A 21834-nucleotide genomic window follows, 5' to 3' on the forward strand; every position below is an offset into this window, starting at 1 on the left:
CTGTGCCCCTGTTTATTACTTTTAAAGATTCTCTAGGTACTGGTGCAAGGCAAATGTGGTGCCCATATTCAAAAAATTATCTAGGTCCTCCATAGGTAATTATAGACCAGTTAGCTTAACTTTTAAAAGGGGTTGTCCCATGAAAAATATTCAACAGTTTTAAAACCAGCACCTGGATCTTAATACTTTTATAATTGCATGTAATTATTATTTTTTTTATAGCTACTGAGTTATTCAATAAAATGTATCTGTATAGCACCACCAAATTTCTTATTTCTTCGACCTGCTCACTGAGAAGCCGCACATGCTCAGTTTCATCTTTCAACTGCCTCCTGAGCTGTGATAGGGAGAGCTGAGACACACCCCCCGAGCTGTGATAGGGAGAGCTGAGACACGCCCCCTTAGCTGCAGTGGAAAGACACTTCCCTTGAGCAGTCAGCTTGACATAAATATAGTAGATCAATGAATGGGGAGATCTCTGGATCCATGTGAGGTACAGGGCTGGTTCTAGCTTTGTTACAAATAGATTTTCATGTTCTGTATGATGTCCGATTTTTATTTATTATATTATTCATGGGATAACCCCTTTAAGGGAATATATACAGGAGTATGTGACTGTAAATAATATTATAAGTCATAACTAGAGATGACTGGATTTTCTAAAAATTCGATTCGGTCGGTTCGCCAAATTTTCCGAAAAAATTCTGTTCGATCCGAATTTGTTCTGTCCCAGCACAGGGAGATTCAATTCAATATTATTACAGATCACATCTGCTGTATTTCTGTAGTTATTAGTTAGGTTATAGCACCATCTAGCGGTCTTAAAAATGTACTACACCTTGTTTTTCTGTTAATAAAGATTATTATATTGTGTGAGTGTAATGCATTCTGGGAAAGAGAAGCCCAGTCTCCATGTTACAGGTCATCAGCAGAGTTGTCTCCTGCATATCTTCTTAAACCCCTTGTGGCAGCATATTTGGTAAGAAATCTACCTCTGTCTCAGGGACAATATGTTATGCAGGTACTTCTAAAATTTGCGAATATTTAGAATATAGTGATATATGTTCGTAATTTTGAATATTAGATTTTTTTTATTGCAAATTTTCGTAAAGCAAATTTTTATAGCAAATTTTTCGATTGCCGAGCAGGGAGGAATCATAACTTTAAATGGGAAAAATGATGAATATTCAAAAAAATTAATATATAGCACTATATTGAATATATTTGTTTTTTTGAATATTCGTTATATTCTAAAACAAGAATATATTACAATATAGCGATATTCGAAAAAAATAAATATAGAGCAATTTAACTAATATAGTGCTATAATCTTCATTGTCTAATAGTTGTAATTTTTTTCTCATCTGAAGTTCAAATTTCAACTATTGAAAAAAATGATTATAGCACTATATTAGCTAAATTGCTCTATATTCTTTTTTTTTTTATATTCGCTATATTGCTATATATTCTTGTTTTAGAATATTACGCATATTCGAAAAAACAAATATATTCGATATAGTGCTATGACTCATTGGCCCACACGCAAGAAGCAGGGATGAATCATGATTTTACTCGGCAATTGAAAAATTTGCGATAAAAATTTGCATTACGAAAATTCACATTACGAAAATTCGCATATTACGCGATCATTACCCTGTCGATTTTTCGAGTTAAAAAATCATAGAATATAACGAATATTCGAATTCACGAATATTCAACGAATATTCTACAAAATATTTGCGAAATATTGCGAATTCAAATATGACCCCTGCCGCTCATCACTATTTACCATGTGCTTCAGTTTTAATGTAATGTTACAGTACATGCAATGCTATGCTATATACTTATTCATGTTATTTGTATTCTTGTAGTTTTACCAATTCAAAATCCTGTTGACCAATAAACAAGTTAGACTGCAAAGAACAGTCCTTTATTTGGAAGACAGGAAAGGTTTATGCTGAATGTCAGACTGCACACTGTGTGAACGTGTATGAAGACAGAACAGTAAAACAGATGCTAGTCACCAGCGATAGTGGATCTGACTATACGGAGTCGGCATCACGCGCGGGGTTCTGCGTACAAGATTGCAGCAGTTGCTATACAGTCACAAGAAGTGAAAGTGCAGCCCCCAGCAAGTGCAGCACGATACAGACCACTCTGAAGTCCGTTTCTACATAGACTGAGTCCACACAGAGACTTTAAAGGGTTTCTATCACTTCGTTTCACCTATTTAGCTTTCAGACACTAGCGATCCGCTAGTGTCTGCTTTATCTAACCATCCTAATATAAGAGCTTATTGTCCTGCCGTTTAGCTAAAAAAATAACTTATATAGATATGCAAATGAGCCTCTAGGTGCTATGGGGGCGTGATTAGCACCTAGAGGCTCCGTCTACCTTAACAAACTGCCGCCGCCCAGCGCGTCCCTCCAGCCCGCCCATCTCCTCCGGAATGCGATGCTCCTCGTATTCGGCGCATGCGCAGTGAATGTCTGATCGCTTCCCTGCTCAGACATCTCCACTGCGCCTGCGCCGATGACGTCATAGTGCTCCGAGGAACAGGCGCAGTGGAGATGTCTAAGCAGGGAAGCGATCAGACATTCACTGCGCATGCGCAGAACAGAGACGCGCACGGAGAGGATCGCTTCAGCTGGAGATGGGCGGGCTGGAGGGACGCGCTGGGCGGCGGCAGTTTGTTAAGGTAGACGGAGCCTCTAGGTGCTAATCACGCCCCCATAGCACCTAGAGGCTCATTTGCATATCTATATAAGTTATTTTTTTAGCTAAACGGCAGGACAATAAGCTCTTATATTAGGATGGTTAGATAAAGCAGACACTAGCGGATCGCTAGTGTCTGAAAGCTAAATAGGTGAAACGAAGTGATAGAAACCCTTTAAGCAGCCATCAATAGGCACACAATGTCCGCTAGCCAGGCATCATCATACAGGACCAGATCACGAGCAAGCTGCTCTAGAAAATCTTCAATAAAAGAAAAGGCTGTTCTCGCCCATGCAGAATCTGAGGTTGCAAAAGTAAGGTCTTCCTTTGCTGCACACAAGATGCAACTAAAGAAAGAGAGAGCACGCTGGCAAGCGGCGCTGGAAGAAGAGAGAGCATGCCAGCAAGCATCGCAGGAAGAAGAGAGAGCACGCCGGCAAGCGGCACTGGAAGAAGAGACAGTCTGCATGCAAGAGTCACTGGAAAAATTAGCCGCAGAGAAAGAAGCAGCAGCCGCAGTAGCCAAAGCAGAGTTCCTAGAAGCCTTGGAGTTCCCCGAATCTGAGAAACACAGCCAAGTACTTAGGCCAGACCTAGATGAACAAGATCCAACACAGCGTGTCTCAGAATACATCCATCAGCATCCCAAGACAGATGACAACTCCGAGCTAGTATGTCATCCAGCTTATACAGAGTGGCACAGTACCTCAAGCAGGGCGGTATACTACAAGATGATGCTGACCACAACTACCACCCTGCAGAACAAAAGCTACAACCTTCGCGTCGACTTAAAGGGACACCCTTCTCGTCAAAAGGTATGGTGATACCACAAAACTAACGTTGCCTCCACAGGTTCTCCTCATAGGCCGTTTAAGTCTTTTCAAGAAGAGAACAAACTCAAAGATCTTACCAAAGAATGCCCCCTGTACAAGAAACCACATCCTCTACTAAAATGCAGAGCCTTCAAGAAGTCTTTAGAGGACCGCAAATAATTTCTTAAAGAAAACAACATCTGCTTCAGGTGCTGCGCTACAACATCGCAGTTCGCCAGGAACTGTAAGGTCAGTGTGACATGCACAAAATGCTGTAGCACAGAACACAACACTACTTTACATCCTGGACCACCCTATCAGGTATCATCCCAAGCAGAGGAGCATGACAGGAAGCAGATAGACACCGACATAGATACTCAAGTAGTCACTTCTCACTGTACAGAGATCTGTAAAGGACTCGCAGGAGGGAAGTCCTGGTCCAAAATCTGCCTTGTCAGAGTTTATCCAATCGATTACCGAGATAAGACGATCAAGGTATACGCAATCTTAGATGATCAAAGCAATAGGTCTTTAGCTAAATCCACCTTCTTTGACACCTTCAACATTGTAGAGCTCAGTTCTCCCTACTCCTTAAGGACATGTGCAGGTACCGTTGGAACGGCAGGGAGGAAAGCAACTGGGTAAAAGGTAGAGTCCATAGATGGTTAGACCTGCTTGTCCATGCTAACCATACTGGACTGCAATCACATACCTGACAACCGGTCTGAGATACCTACACCAGAAGTGGCGGCATACTACCCCCACCTGAAGCATATTCAGTCAGGTCCATAAATATTGGGACATCGACACAATTCAAAATATTTTGGCTCTATACACCACCACAATGGATTTGAAATGAAACAAACAAGATGTGCTTTAACTACAGACTGTCAGCTTTAATTTGAGGGTATTTACATCCAAATCAGGTGAACAGTGTAGGAATTTCAACAGTTTGCATATGTGCCTCCCACTTGTTAAAGGACCAAAAGTAATGGGACAATTGGCTTCTCAGCTGTTCCATGGCCAGGTGTGTGTTATTCCCTCATTATCCCAATTACAATGAGCAGATAAAAGGTCCAGAGGTCATTTCCAGTCTGCTATTTGCATTTGGAATCTGTTGCTGTCAACTCTCAAGATGAGATCCAAGGAGCCGTCACTATCAGTGGAGCAAGCCATCATTAGGCTGAAAAAAACTAACAAACCCATCAAAGAGATAGCAAAAACATTAGGCGTGGCCAAAACAACTGTTTGGAATATTCTTAAAAAGAAGGAACGCACTGGTGAGCTCAGCAACACCAAAAGACACACAGAAGACCACGGAAAACAACTGTGGTGGATGACCGAAGAATTCTTTCCCTGGTGAATAAAACACCCTTCACAACAGTTGGCCAGATCAAGAACACTCTCCAGGAGGTACGGTAGGTGTAAGTGTGTCAAGGTCAACTATCAAGAGAAGACTTCACCAGAGTGAATAGAGAGGGTTCACCACAAGATGTAAACCATTGGTGAGCCTCAAAAACAGGAAGGCCAGATGAGAGTTTGCCCAACGACATCTAAAAAAGCCTTCACAGTTCTGGAACAACATCCTATGGACAGATGATACCAAGATCAACTTGTACCAGAGTGATGGGAAGAGAAGAGTATGGAGAAGGAAAGGAACTGCTCATGATCCTAAGCATACCACCTCATCAGTGAAGCATGGTGGTGGTAGTGTCATGGCGTGGGCATGTATGGCTGCCAATGGAACTGGTTCTCTTGTATTTATTGATGATGTGACTGCTGACAAAAGCAGCAGGATGAATTCTGAAGTGTTTCGGGCAATATTTTCTGCTCATATTCAGCTAAATGCTTCAGAACTCATTGGACGGCGCTTCACAGTGCAGATGGACAATGACCCAAAGCATACTGCAAAATCAGCCAAAGAGTTTTTTTTTAAGGGAAAGAAGTGGAATGTTATGCAATGGCCAAGTCAATCACCTGACCTGAATCCGATTGAGCATGCATTTCACTTGCTGAAGACAAAACTGAAGGGAAAATGCCCCAAGAACAAGCAGGAAATGAAGACAGTTGCAGTAGAGGCCTGGCAGAACATCACCAGGGATGAAACCCAGCGTCTGGTGATGTCTATGCGTTCCAGACTTCAGGCTGTAATTGACTGCAAAGGATTTGCAACCAAGTATTAAAAAGTGAAAGTTTGATTGATGATTATTATTCTGTCCCATTACTTTTGGCCCCTTAACAAGTGGGAGGCACATTTGCAAACTGTTGTAATTCCTACACCGTTCACCTGATTTGGATGTAAATACCTTCAAATTAAAGCTGACAGTCTGCAGTTAAAGCACATCTTGTTTGTTTCATTTCAAATACATTATGGTGGTGTATAGAGCCAAAATTTTTAGAATTGTGTCATTGTCCCAATATTTATGGACCTGACTGTATATGGGTCACTAAGAGAGAAGGAACCAGTGGAGGCGTCTGTTGACCCCAGACGGGAAGTGTTCTGTCCCAGCACATAGAGATTCATTTCATTATCATTACAGATCACATTTGCTGTATTTCTGTAGTTATTAGTTAGGTTATATCACTAGCGGTCTTAAAAAAGGTACTACACCTTGTTTTTCTGTTAATAAAGATTATTGTATTGTGGGAGTGTAATACATTCTGGGAAAGAGAAGCCCAGGCTTCATGTTACAGGACATCAGCAGAGCTGTCTCCTTCATATCTTCTTCTTAAACTCCACCATCCTTATGCCAGCATATCTGGTAGGAAATCTACCTCTGTCTCAGAGACAATATGTTATGCAGAGCTGTTCAGTTAGTTGTAGTGTTACTTAGGGAGCTGTTCTGACTGTTAGATAGGTATGCAGTCTTATGTGCAGGCAGCCATTTTACCATGTGCTTCAGTGTTACAGTACATGCAATGCTATGCTATATACTTATTCATGTTATTTGTATTCTTGTAGTTTTACCAATTCAAAATCCTGTTGACCAATAAAAAAGTTAGAATACAGAAAACAGTCCTCTTATTTGAAAGACAGGAAAGGTTTATGCTGAATGTCAGACTGCACACTGTGTGAACGTGTATGAAGACAGAACATAATTTATTTGCCTTGAATTGTCTTAAAAAACAGCTATTTCCTGGCTACAGAGAGCCTTCATAGTGGTGTAGAACACTGTGCCTTGCAGTGACACGCATAGTGAGTCTGGTATGGTGGTGAAATAATACTGTAAGGCTACTTTCACACTTGCGTTAGGAGCGGATACGTCTGGTGTCTGCACAGACGGATCCGCTCCTATAATGCAAACGCTTGCATCCGTTCAGAACGGATCCGTCTGCATAACTGTTTATTTCAGATCTGATTTTTCACTTCGGAAAACTCAGATCCGACAGTATATTCTAAACACAGAAGCGTTCCCATGGTGATGGGGATGCTTCAAGTTAGAATATACTGAGAACTGTGTACATGACTGCAGACCCCCCCTCCTGTATTTAACTTATTGGTGGCCAGTGCGCCCCCCTCTCCCTCCCCAGTATTAATTGTAACCAGTGCGGCCCCCCTCCCTCTATATTCATCGGTGGCCAGTGCGGATTCCCAGTATTAAATATGACCAGTGCGGCCTCCCCCTCCCTCCCTCCCCAGTATTAAATATGACCAGTGCGGCCTCCCACTCCCTCTATATTCATTGGTGGCCAGTGCGGATTCCAAGTATTGTAGGCAATGCGCCGCACAGACCTTTCACTTACCAGTAGGAGGAGCTCCCGGCCGGACACAGACATCGCAGCTCTTCAGGTAAGTATAATGCTGCTATTTATTGCTAAGTAACCATGACAGCCAAGACTGCAATAGCGTCTTGGCTGCCATGGTAACCGATCGGAGCCCCAGCGATTAAAACTGGGACTCCGATCGGTACTCTCCGCTGCCACCAATGATGGGGGTGGGGGGGGTTGATTTTAATTAGGGGGGGGGAAGAGGGGAGGCCGCACTGGTCACAATACTTGGAATCGGCACTGGCCACCAATGAATATAGAGGGAGGGGGAGGCCGCACTGGTCATATTTAATACTGGGAATCCGCACTGGCCACCGATGAATATAGAGGGAGGGGGGCCGCACTGGTTACAATTAATACTGGGGAGGGAGGGGGGCCGCACTGGCCACCAATAAGTTAAATACAGGAGGGGGGGTCTGCCCCCTGCTGCCTGGCAGCCCTCGCCAGGCAGCAGGGGGCAGTCATGTACACAATTCTCAGTATATTCTAACTTGAAGCGTCCCCATCACCATGGGAACGCCTCTGTGTTAGAATATACTGTCGGATCTGAGTTTCACGATGTAACTCAAATCCGATGGTATATTCTAACATAGAGGCGTTCCCATGGTGATGGGGACGCTTCAAGTTAAAATATACCATCGGATTGGAGAAAACTTCGATCTGATGGTATATTAATAGGGACTCCTGACTTTACATTGAAAGTCAATGGGGGACGGATCCGTTTGAAATTGCACCATATTGTGTCAACATCAAACGGATCCGTCCCCATTGACTTGCATTGTAAGTCTGGACGGATCCGTTTGGCTCCGCACGGCCAGGCGGACACGAAAACGCTGCAAGCTGCGTTCGGGTGTCCGCCTGCTGAGCGGAACGGAGGCCAAACGGTGCCAAACTGATGCATTCTGAGCGGATCTGCATCCACTCAGAATGCATTGGGGCTGTACGGATCCCTTCGGGGCCACTTGTGAGAGCCTTCAAACGGAGCTCACAAGCGGAGCCCCGAACGCTGGTGTGAAAGTAGCCTAAGTCAGTATGACATGCAGATGACAGGTGTCGCTCTTAGAATCCCTGCACACTTCACTTATTTGGGCATTGACAAGGCCAAAACTGACCAAGTAACTCAAGTATAAACTCAACCTTCGTCGATGTTAGTGCCAAGAAGAAGCGCACTCCTTTTACACCGTCATCAGCTGATTCCACTTAGATGTCTACAGAACCTGTTCTATTAAATGCTTATACAAGTAGAGCCCCTCGACAGAGTGGAGTATTAATTGAGGCTAGTGCCTCTTTTAGACTGAACACGCCCATCTACCTGGGGTTTCTGAGCAGAGTACATTTGCAGCTGGTTCCTACACTGCCCTGAATATTGTAGGCTTAGGTAAGTCCAAGAGAGGCAGTATATTTAGTGTTAGGGACCCATCTGCGGAAGCCACCTTGACGCCTGGTAGATGGGCCCGACACACGTTTGATCAAATATGTGCATTAAGAGTTTCCATTAACCCATTTATAGTCGGTATTGTACCACTTTTATCTGGAATGACTCCCATTTCTTAGCTCTATTGTTTGTATGTATAATGGTGTGCAGCCATTTTCTCATTTTTTATAATAGAGTGGAGAGGGTGTCAGCTGTAAATTTGTGTTGACGTCACTGAACATATACCTACATCGCTGAACGGCAAATATATTTTACTTTTGCCACTATTTGACGACAAAAATGGCTTTAGAACATACAACTGCTTGGCTGAACGGCAAATAGGCCCTTATTTTTTTCCACTTATACACGCCAAAGAAGGCTTTAGAACATATAACTGCACCGTGGAACTGCAAAGATATTTTACTTATGCCACTAATACACAACAAAAAGGGCTTTAAAACATATAACTGCACCGCTGAATGGAAAATATATTTTAATTTTTTCCACTAATACATGGCAAAGAGGGCTTTAGAACATTTAACTGCACCACTGAACAGCAATATATATTTTTATTTTGCCACTAATACACGACAAAAAGGGCTTTAGAACTAGTGTTGAGCGCGAATATTCGAATATCGAATTTTTTTGCGAATATCGGGACTTCGCTAATTCACAAATATTTCGAATATAGTGCTATAAATTCGATATTTTTAATATTCGTTTTTTTTATTTTTATATTGTTATATTTTTTTCTTTCCCACTTCCCAAAAGTAGTTCTTACCTGTCCTTTGGATTCCTGGCTTCCTGGCTGCTCCAGTCAGTGCCCGTTGCCGCTTCTGACGACTTCCGTGCTCATGGAGCGTCCCCATCACCATGGGAACGTCTCCATACTAGAATGTACTGTCGGATTTGAGAATTACGTTGAAATCGCAATTCGATTAATTCAAGTTATAATAATCGAATTGCGATTTCAACTTAGCACTGCTATATTCCATATTAGGCTAGAATTAACGAATATGGAATATAGCAATGCTAAGTTGAAATCGCAATTCGATTATTATAACTTGAATTAATTGCATTGCTATTTCAACTTGGACCTGGTTTACTATGGTTGTCTTGGTAGAATTAGCGAATATGACGAATGTATTCTCCATCTTCGTTTTAGCTACATATTCGTCAACTTCGCTAATTCTAGCAATCAAATAGGAAAGTTGACTATAGAGACAGCTAAGTTTAATTCGCTATGCGATTATATTACTTTGATTTAAAAAAAAAATTTGAATAGTTATAAATAATTATTGGAAAAAAAGGTGTGTGGACGAGCACTCTACCAATTGACACACATTTATTCGAGAAATTGATATGATTAGCTAGCAATATAAAATTGATAATACAATTCAATAAAATAGTACAATAAAATACAATGATACAGCCACAATGGGGTGAATGGTTATACTCAATGGTATACAATGTCCATTGATCCTATGACCAAAGTGATATAAAGGCCTATATGTCCATAGGAATCCAATGAGGCCCTAATAGGTAGGAATAGTGTAAGTATAACTCCACAAGTTCCGGCAGTCTACCAGTATTAGTGTATCAGGTATTAGTCCCGTAACATACAGTGTTGTTGATAGAATAGAAATGGACTTGCCGGCTTTTTAGCCGCTTACCTCCCCTTCGTATATAACTTCAGTCCTGCGGTTTGTTCAGACTGGATAAGTGGGGCTCGTCAGTGCGGCGTCTCCCGTCACTGTATTCAATGACCGGGCTTACCTCTTCATGTGGATAATGTGCTTTGTTCTTGCAGTGCGGGTACAGCACGTGGAACGTCCCGGTTAGTATGAAGGGCCGGCGTCTCACAATGCTATGCGTTGGTATCCGCGTCGGATACTTGCGGAGTAACACTTACGTCACTTCCTGTGGATTCCGGTAGTGACGATTATTGCGTCCGATGATTCCAAGCTGCAATTTTCGAATATTTGGTATTGCAGATATCAAAGTCCTTTTTGCATGGCCATGCAATTGAAGAAGTATCGACAGGTATATGGCGTGAAACCCAGACGCGTTTCGGGAGTTGTCACTCTCCCTTCCTCAGTGGTTGCGCCATACCTGTCTAAACACGCCTTATATACTTCTCTAGGTTATCTTCAAAGACTGGAACGGACCTCTGGATTTGTTCCTTCCATTTCTGCACAATTTAATGTCTGAGACTTCTAGTTTTCACAGTCTGTTGTTTATTGTATATATATCTCAATTTTAGGTATCGGAAAGTCTCAGATCACCTTTCAATCATTGATATGTATAATAAATTTCCCTTTCTTGCAAATATCAAAAGAGAAAAAACGTAACAAAATTCCATTCAATATATACCCCATTGATGGATGCATCCTATTATTTAAAACCAGAGTAGTAGTTTATACTAAATAATTTATGCTAAATAAAATATTTTAATAAATATAAATATATAAAATGTATAAGTAAAAATGAAATGGAAATGGATGTGGATAATTCAAAAAGGTGTATCGGTATAGTGGGTCTTTATCACAATATAATGGATATTAATCAAAATCTAAATTACCGATAGCGGATATAAATCCATTATTCCTATCGTCAATATCGCAATATATGCCCAAGCACATGTGATATGCCCAAGCACATAAAGACCTGCATAAAAACCTGCAGTGACACCAAGGCAGGCGGCACTATTGACTCCATTAATAGAGTAAATGATAGGGTTGATGGGGGACCTCCATTTGAGAACGGCCACAGTATAAAGACATACAGTGGAGGAAATAATTATTTGACCCCTCACTGATTTTGTAAGTTTGTCCAATGACAAAGAAATGAAAAGTCTCAGAACAGTATCATTTCAATGGTAGGTTTATTGTAACAGTGGCAGATAGCACATCAAAAGGAAAATCGAAAAAATAACTTTAAATAAAAGATAGCAACTGATTTGCATTTCATTGAGTGAAATAAGTATTTGAACCCTCTAACAAAAAAAGACTTAATACTTGGTGGAAAAACCCTTGTTTGCAAGCACAGAGGTCAAACGTTTCTTGTAATTGATGACCAAGTTTGCGCACATTTTAGGAGGAATGTTGGTCCACTCCTCTTGGCAGATCATCTCTAAATCCCTAAGGTTTCGAGGCTGTCTCTGTGCAACTCTGAGCTTGAGCTCCCTCCATAGGTTTTCGATTGGATTAAGGTCCGGAGACTGACTAGGCCACTCCATGACCTTAATGTGCTTCTTCTTGAGCCACTCCTTTGTTGCCTTTGCTGTATTTTTTTGGTCATTGTCGTGCTGGAACACCCATCCACGACCCATTTTCAGTTTCCTGGCAGAGGGAAGGAGGTTGTCGCTCAGGATTTCACGATACATGGCTCCGTCCATTTTCCCGTTTATGCGAATAAGTTGTCCTGTGCCCTTAGCAGAAAAACACCCCCAAAGCAAAATGTTTCCACCCCCATGCTTGACGGTGGGGACGGTGTTTTGGGGGTCATAGGCAGCATTTTTCTTCCTCCAAACACAGCGAGTTGAGTTAATGCCAAAGAGCTCTATTTTGGTCTCATCAGACCACAGCACCTTCTCCCAGTCACTCTCTGAATCATTCAGGTGTTCATTGGCAAACTTCAGACGGGCCTGCACATGTGCCTTCCTGAGCAGGGGGACCTTGCAAGCCCTGCAGGATTTTAATCCATTGCGGTGTAATGTGTTTCCAATGGTTTTCTTGGTGACTGTGGTCCCTGCTAATTTGAGGTCATTAACTAACTCCTCCCGTGTAGTTCTAGGATGCTTTTTCACCTTTCTCAGAACCATTGACACCCCACGAGGTGAGATCTTGCGTGGAGCCCCAGAGCGAGGTCGATTGATGGTCATTTTGTGCTCCTTCCATTTTCGAACAATCGCACCAACAGTTGTCACCTTCTCTCCCAGCTTCTTGCTAATGGTTTTGTAGCCCATTCCAGCCTTGTGCAGGTCTACAATTTTGTCTCTGACATCCTTGGACAGCTCTTTGGTCTTTCCCATGTTGGAGAGTTTGGAGTCTGCTTGATTGATTGATTCTGTGGACAGGTGTCTTTTATACAGGTGACTAGTTAAGACAGGTGTCCTTAATGAGGGTGACTAATTGAGTAGAAGTGTCTAACCACTCTGTGGGAGCCAGAACTCTTAATGGTTGGTAGGGGTTCAAATACTTATTTCACTCAATGAAATGCAAATCAGTTGCTATCTTTTATTTAAAATTATTTTTTCGATTTTCCTTTTGATGTGCTATCTGCCACTGTTACAATAAACCTACCATTGAAATGATACTGTTCTGAGACTTTTCATTTCTTTGTCATTGGACAAACTTACAAAATCAGTGAGGGGTCAAATAATTATTTCCTCCACTGTAGCTTGGCCTATAACCCTACATCAAATAGAGGGCATCCTCACAGAAAGCCAAAGAGTTCCAACTCTGAATTTAGTCCCGACGGTAATAAACTCCCAAATTCGTATATTCGTCGGGACTCCCTTCTGGACATGTGTTTAATATAATTGCCTCCTCTCCAGTGTTGATCCACCTTTTCCAGTGCCATAAAGACGAGACCGGCCGGGTCACTATTATGGACCTCCTTGTAATGCTTGGACAAGGAATGTTTATCATAGCCTTTCTTGATATTGGCTATGTGTTCAGCCAGTCTCGTCTTTAATAACCGTTTGGTTCTGCCAATGTATTGTCTATTGCAGGGGCACTGGACCAGGTAGACAACACCGGTAGAGTTGCATGTCAGGCAATCTTTGATGTCCCAGACAAAGGTATTCTGTGTGGAAGGGACTGTGGTGGTCTTACGGGGTTTGTTATTGATTCTACATGCAATGCACTTGCCGCATTTGAAAAACCCTTTCAAATCCATCCAAGTTCCCATCAATGATCTTTTTTTCTCTCTAGATTTCACAGAGGGAGCTATTTTAATGCCCAAATTGGGTGCCCTAGTAAATATAACTTTTGGGGATGTAGGTAAGAGATGGCCTATCACCCTATCATTTAATATATGGTGCCAATGTGTCTTCACTATTTGCTGTATTTTTCTATGATCGTCATTAAAAGGGAGGATAATCTTATTACTAATCTCTTCACTTGTCTGGGATTTTTTCTTGATTTCCACTTGACTGTCAAAAAAGGTTTGTCTGTCTAATTTCCTAACATTTGCCAAAGCTTTTTCCACTATTTCGTCCGGATAATCTTTCTCCCGGAATAGCTGCCACATTCCCGCCGCCTCCTCCTCAAAACGCTGGTCCTCCGTACAATTCCTCCTGATCCTACGAAACTGACCAGTCGGAATATTACCAAGCCATCTTGGGAGGTGACAGCTGGAATATTGGATAAAACTATTTCTATTCGTTGGCTTGAAAAAGGTATGGCAGACAAACCGATTATTTTGTTTTCTGATCACTAGATCAAGGAATTCTGTCTCTTCCTTGATCATGGCATTGAAAACCAAATTCAATTGATTTTCATTAATCTCCTTCAGAAAAAGATCAAGGGAATCTCTTTCACCCTTCCAAATGAATACCACATCGTCAATGTAGCGACGCCATAGGGCCAGGTCCGCCCCCAGCCTAGGTCTAATGTGATGATGTTCCCACTCTGCCAAGAATAGGTTGGCATAGCTGGGGGCAAACCTGGTCCCCATGGCGGTCCCACATTTCTGCAGGTAGTATACACCCTCAAAATAAAAGTAGTTATGGTTGAGGATGTACTCTATACCGTCTAAAATGAACTGGATGTGGGTTTCCTCTAGCTCTCCCTCTCTTTCAATTTGTTGTCTCACTGCGGTTAGTCCCTGTTGATGGTCAATTGATGTATAAAGGGATTGTACATCCAGAGTCCCCATAATCCACTCTGGTTGGACATCCAGACGTTCTAAAGTCTGGATAATGTGAGTTGTGTCCCTTATATATGACCTTGTTTTTTTCACTATCGGCTGTAATTGCGTGTCTATATATCTGGACAAATTTGATGTGATAGATTCAATACCCGAAACTATCGGTCGGCCTGGGGGATTTTCGAGGTCTTTATGAATCTTGGGCAGACAGTAGAAGACTGGAAGTCTTCCCTGTGTGCCCAAGATGAACTCGAATTCCTGTTGGGATACCAATTTCTGCTCCAGACCCCATGTACAATATTCTTTCAACTCCCTATCAAATTCTTTTAGGGGGTCATTTTTCAGTCTCTTATATGTTTTCTCATCGCCCAATTGTCTAAGGCATTCGCCATTATATTTTATGGTGTCCAATATAACTACAGCCCCCCCTTTATCGGCTGGGCGTATGGTGATCGATTCTTTCTTTTGGAGAGATTTTAGAGCTGAGACTTCTTGTTTTGTTAAATTATCTCGATAAGTAGGTTTAGCTTTGAGTTTTCTGATGTCTTCCTCCACATTCTTTTGAAAGACTGCCATTTCTCGGCTTATTTCGTTCCTTGGGAACATGGTGGATCTATTTTTGAGACCCGAACCAACTCTTGCAGGGTCTTTTTGTATAGGGTTTGTTTGACCTATAACCTGAACTTCATTTCTTATTATAGGATTCTTCAAGAAATGTTTCTTTAAACAGACACTTCTGATGTATTTTTGTATTCCTATATACGTTGAGAATTTATCAATTTTTTCAGTCGGGGCAAATTTCAAACCCTTTTCTAATAATTTAATCTGTGCTGTAGTGAGTGTGACGGAACTCAAATTAATAACTGATGCTGTCTTCCCTATCGGTGTCTCGTGTGTGATGGCTCTTTTCCTCTTACTCCTTCTCGTCTTTCGGGTTCGTCTGTATATCTGTGATGATGGTGTCTTGAGCTTTCCCCGTGATTTGTTGTGGACTGTGAGTGGTATTTTTTTCTTTGTGTATTGTGATACTGGTTTGTGTTTTCCTGTGCATAGTGATATCTCTGTCTCAAATTGTATTGGTGTTTGTGTGATTCCTGATTGTGAGGAGGTGTTTGTTCCCTGTGTCTTATTCTTGTCCTGTGATGAGCTGGGGTGTGGTCTAAAAAAGGCTGGTCCGAAAGTTGTTCGTATCTATTACTCACTGACACAGCGTAATTATTATGTGTCTTTTCTTGTGTATCAACTTGCCTATGTGAAATTACCCTCTGTGGTGAATCTAAATGGTCCCTCGACTCTTCTATTTGTGAATTCTTATACGTGTTCAGGTGTTTCTTTGTTTTTTTATTTATAATCTCATTCTCTATTTTATCTAGTCCCCTGCATATTCTTTCTTGCCATGTATCGAAATCCCCGTTTCTGGGTAATTTGTCTATCTGTTCTTTCAGTCCTTCAATTTTTTTATTCAAATCTCCTAATATCTCTGTTCTCCTTTTGATAATTAATTTGATGAGCGAGATAGAGTGGTTGTGTAGGAGTGTATTCCATTCCTCCTCAAATGTCTCACTCATCAAATCTTGGGCTGGAATTTTGTACAACAATAGTCCTTTAGGAACTTTTTGATGTTCCATATAGACTTGGAGTGACCTTATTTCCCAATGTTGTCTAAGTTGCTTTTGCAATAGGCCTTCAAGATCTCTAAATAGATCCACCATATTCGTATCACCTATTGTTGTTCTATAATCCACATCATTAAATATAAATGTGTCCGCTTTGGTTTTTTTGTTTTGAATGTGATGCCAAATGTCCATAGTGCTATATGGAGGAGCTCACTCACTAGGGTGAAAAATAGTAGTAGAAGATTGAAATTGGTGGTGGCTGCTCTCCTATATAGCCTATGATATGGTGCTACAAGTCCAGGGAGAGGACACCCTACCTCTCAAGATAAAATAGAACTGGAAAAAAAGGTGTGTGGACGAGCACTCTACCAATTGACACACATTTATTTGAGAAATTGATATGATTAGCTAGCAATATAAAATTGATAATACAATTCAATAAAATAGTACAATAAAATACAATGATACAGCCACAATGGGGTGAATGGTTATACTCAATGGTATACAATGTCCAATGATCCTATGACCAAAGTGATATAAAGGCCTATATGTCCATAGGAATCCAATGAGGCCCTAATAGGTAGGAATAGTGTAAGTATAACTCCACAAGTTCCGGCAGTCTACCAGTATTAGTGTATCAGGTATTAGTCCCGTAACATACAGTGTTGTTGATAGAATAGAAATGGACTTGCCGGCTTTTTAGCCGCTTACCTCCCCTTCGTATATAACTTCAGTCCTGCGGTTTGTTCAGACTGGATAAGTGGGGCTCGTCAGTGCGGCGTCTCCCGTCACTGTATTCAATGACCGGGCTTACCTCTTCATGTGGATAATGTGCTTTGTTCTTGCAGTGCGGGTACAGCACGTGGAACGTCCCGGTTAGTATGAAGGGCCGGCGTCTCACAATGCTATGCGTTGGTATCCGCGTCGGATACTTGCGGAGTAACACTTACGTCACTTCCTGTGGATTCCGGTAGTGACGATTATTGCGTCCGATGATTCCAAGCTGCAATTTTCGAATATTTGGTATTGCAGATATCAAAGTCCTTTTTGCATGGCCATGCAATTGAAGAAGTATCGACAGGTATATGGCGTGAAACCCAGACGCGTTTCGGGAGTTGTCACTCTCCCTTCCTCAGTGGTTGCGCCATACCTGTCTAAACACGCCTTATATACTTCTCTAGGTTATCTTCAAAGACTGGAACGGACCTCTGGATTTGTTCCTTCCATTTCTGCACAATTTAATGTCTGAGACTTCTAGTTTTCACAGTCTGTTGTTTATTGTATATATATCTCAATTTTAGGTATCGGAAAGTCTCAGATCACCTTTCAATCATTGATATGTATAATAAATTTCCCTTTCTTGCAAATATCAAAAGAGAAAAAACGTAACAAAATTCCATTCAATATATACCCCATTGATGGATGCATCCTATTATTTAAAACCAGAGTAGTAGTTTATACTAAATAATTTATGCTAAATAAAATATTTTAATAAATATAAATATATAAAATGTATAAGTAAAAATGAAATGGAAATGGATGTGGATAATTCAAAAAGGTGTATCGGTATAGTGGGTCTTTATCACAATATAATGGATATTAATCAAAATCTAAATTACCGATAGCGGATATAAATCCATTATTCCTATCGTCAATATCGCAATATATGCCCAAGCACATGTGATATGCCCAAGCACATAAAGACCTGCAGGAGGCAATTATATTAAACACATGTCCAGAAGGGAGTCCCGACGAATATACGAATTTGGGAGTTTATTACCGTCGGGACTAAATTCAGAGTTGGAACTCTTTGGCTTTCTGTGAGGATGCCCTCTATTTGATGTAGGGTTATAGGCCAAGCTATGTCTTTATACTGTGGCCGTTCTCAAATGGAGGTCCCCCATCAACCCTATCATTTACTCTATTAATGGAGTCAATAGTGCCGCCTGCCTTGGTGTCACTGCAGGTTTTTATGCAGGTCTTTATGTGCTTGGGCATATCACATGTGCTTGGGCATATATTGCGATATTGACGATAGGAATAATGGATTTATATCCGCTATCGGTAATTTAGATTTTGATTAATATCCATTATATTGTGATAAAGACCCACTATACCGATACACCTTTTTGAATTATCCACATCCATTTCCATTTCATTTTTACTTATACATTTTATATATTTATATTTATTAAAATATTTTATTTAGCATAAATTATTTAGTATAAACTACTACTCTGGTTTTAAATAATAGGATGCATCCATCAATGGGGTATATATTGAATGGAATTTTGTTACGTTTTTTCTCTTTTGATATTTGCAAGAAAGGGAAATTTATTATACATATCAATGATTGAAAGGTGATCTGAGACTTTCCGATACCTAAAATTGAGATATATATACAATAAACAACAGACTGTGAAAACTAGAAGTCTCAGACATTAAATTGTGCAGAAATGGAAGGAACAAATCCAGAGGTCCGTTCCAGTCTTTGAAGATAACCTAGAGAAGTATATAAGGCGTGTTTAGACAGGTATGGCGCAACCACTGAGGAAGGGAGAGTGACAACTCCCGAAACGCGTCTGGGTTTCACGCCATATACCTGTCGATACTTCTTCAATTGCATGGCCATGCAAAAAGGACTTTGATATCTGCAATACCAAATATTCGAAAATTTCAGCTTGGAATCATCGGACGCAATAATCGTCACTACCGGAATCCACAGGAAGTGACGTAAGTGTTACTCCGCAAGTATCCGACGCGGATACCAACGCATAGCATTGTGAGACGCCGGCCCTTCATACTAACCGGGACGTTCCACGTGCTGTACCCGCACTGCAAGAACAAAGCACATTATCCACATGAAGAGGTAAGCCCGGTCATTGAATACAGTGACGGGAGACGCCGCACTGACGAGCCCCACTTATCCAGTCTGAACAAACCGCAGGACTGAAGTTATATACGAAGGGGAGGTAAGCGGCTAAAAAGCCGGCAAGTCCATTTCTATTCTATCAACAACACTGTATGTTACGGGACTAATACCTGATACACTAATACTGGTAGACTGCCGGAACTTGTGGAGTTATACTTACACTTTTCCTACCTATTAGGGCCTCATTGGATTCCTATGGACATATAGGCCTTTATATCACTTTGGTCATAGGATCATTGGACATTGTATACCATTGAGTATAACCATTCACCCCATTGTGGCTGTATCATTGTATTTTATTGTACTATTTTATTGAATTGTATTATCAATTTTATATTGCTAGCTAATCATATCAATTTCTCAAATAAATGTGTGTCAATTGGTAGAGTGCTCGTCCACACACCTTTTTTTCCAGTTCTATTTTATCTTGAGAGGTAGGGTGTCCTCTCCCTGGACTTGTAGCACCATATCATAGGCTATATAGGAGAGCAGCCACCACCAATTTCAATCTTCTATAAATAATTATTGATTATTATAATGATTCTATTTATAAAAATTAAAAAAGCAAAGTAATATAATCGCATAGCGAATTAAACACAGCTGTCTCTATAGTCAACCTTCCTATTTGATTGCTAGAATTAGCAAAGTTGACGAATAGGTAGCTAAAATGAAGATGCAGAATACTTTGTTATCTTCGTTTTGAATAATATGACGAATACATTTGTCATATTCGCTAATTCTACCAAGCCAACCATAGTAAACCAGGTCCAAGTTGAAATAGCAATGCGATTAATTCAAGTTATATTAATCGAATTGCGATTTCAACTTAGCACTGCTATATTCCATATTCGTTAATTCTAGCCTAATATGGAATATAGCAGTGCTAAGTTGAAATCGCATATCGATTATTATAACTTGAATTAATCGAATTGCTATTTCAACTTGGACCTGGTTTACTATGGTTGGCTTGGTAGAATTAGTGAATATGACGAATGTATTCGTCATATTCCTCAAAACGAAGATAACGAAGTATTCTCCGTCTTCGTTTTAGCTACCTATTCGTCAACTTCGCTAATTCTAGCAATCATATAGGAAAGTTTACTATAGAGACAGCTGTGTTTAATTCGCTATGTGATTATATTACTGACGAGCCCCACTTAACCAGTCTGAACAAACCGCAGGACTGAAGTTATATCCCAGCTACACCAGTAACTTGGCCAGGTGATGCCGCTTCCGCCTCCACATTCTCACGACATTGGTCCAGTGACAATGTCTTCCGCTGCCTCTTCATCCTTCACTATGTCTTCAGCCTTCACTGCAGGGACAAATCACAGTGCCCCTCCAGCATACCACATGTGCAGGGCACGGAGGTGTCACGCTGTTCTGCACCTACTTTGCCTAGACGAACAGAGTCACACAGAGGAGGAACTTCTCCACATCATTCATTAAGAAATCGAATCCTGGCTTTCTCCTCAACAACTCAAAATCGGAACCATGGTGACCAACAATGGGAAGAACATGGTATCTGGTCTGTGTCAAGGATGGCTGAGCCATGCGCCCTGCATGGTGCACGTGTTCAATCTGGTTGTAAAGCGGTTCCTGAAGTTTTCCGCCCATCTGCAAGACTTACTGAAAATGGACAGGAAACTTTACATACAATCCTTGAGCTGCAGCGGCAGAACGGCATCCCCCAACATAGGCTGATATGTGACGTTTCCACCAGTTGGAATTCCACTCTCCATATATTGGACCGGATATATGAACAGAGAAAGGCCATAAGCGATTTCCTGATGATACAGGTGGACGGAGGTACTACCCTGTGTAACTTCAATGTTAGCCAGTGGCAGCTCATGCATGACATCTGTCATTTGCTCGGGCCCTTTGAGGAGGCCACTTTATTTGTAGGTCGCCAGGACTACGGGATGAACAACTTCATTCCACTGATTCATGTCCTGGAACAGATGCTGCTAAATATGGCTGGCCAGGGGACAGTAGACTTGGTGACTACATCCCATGGCCACATGAGCCCTATGGGGGCTGAACTAGAGGAGGGGAAGAAGGACATTCAAACACAAGCAATGTGTAGAGAAATGGGTGGTTTTTCTACATAGGTGACAGGAGAGGAGGAGAAGGAGGAGCAGGAGCAGCCATAGGAGCTACAGGGTGATGAGGAAGAGGAGGACCCAGACACACCGTGGCAGTATGCAGTATGCAGTGAAGATGGAGGCAGGTGTCCCTCCGAGTGTACTTACACAAATGGCTCAATGCATGCTCACTTGCTTGCGTAGTGACAGTCGAATTGTCACCATTCGCCAGAGGGATCACTACTGGCTTTCCACTATGTTAGACCCTCGATACCGGTCCAAAATGGGGGCATTTTTCACACCCGCTGACAGGGAAGGCAAACTGAACTACTATAGAGACATCCTATGTAGTCAGTTGGATTCTGCCTATGTGCGCCATCGCCCATCCTTACGCAGGTCTGCATGGGGGGACCCTCTGCACTCAGGTTCCATTGCCATGGCTGCTGGGCGAGGTGGGGGGGGGGGGCAGGAGCAGCAACTTAAAGAGGACCTGTCTCCACAACTGACATGCATGTTTTAATAGCTTCATGCATCCCCCAAGTAATAACAATTTTGCAGCATCTATTCTTATGGCTCTATGTTGTTCCACTCCTTTTTTCTCTACTAGAGGTTATGAATA

Source organism: Bufo bufo, chromosome 1 (assembly GCF_905171765.1).
Source record: "Bufo bufo chromosome 1, aBufBuf1.1, whole genome shotgun sequence".
Classification (NCBI taxonomy): domain Eukaryota; kingdom Metazoa; phylum Chordata; class Amphibia; order Anura; family Bufonidae; genus Bufo; species Bufo bufo.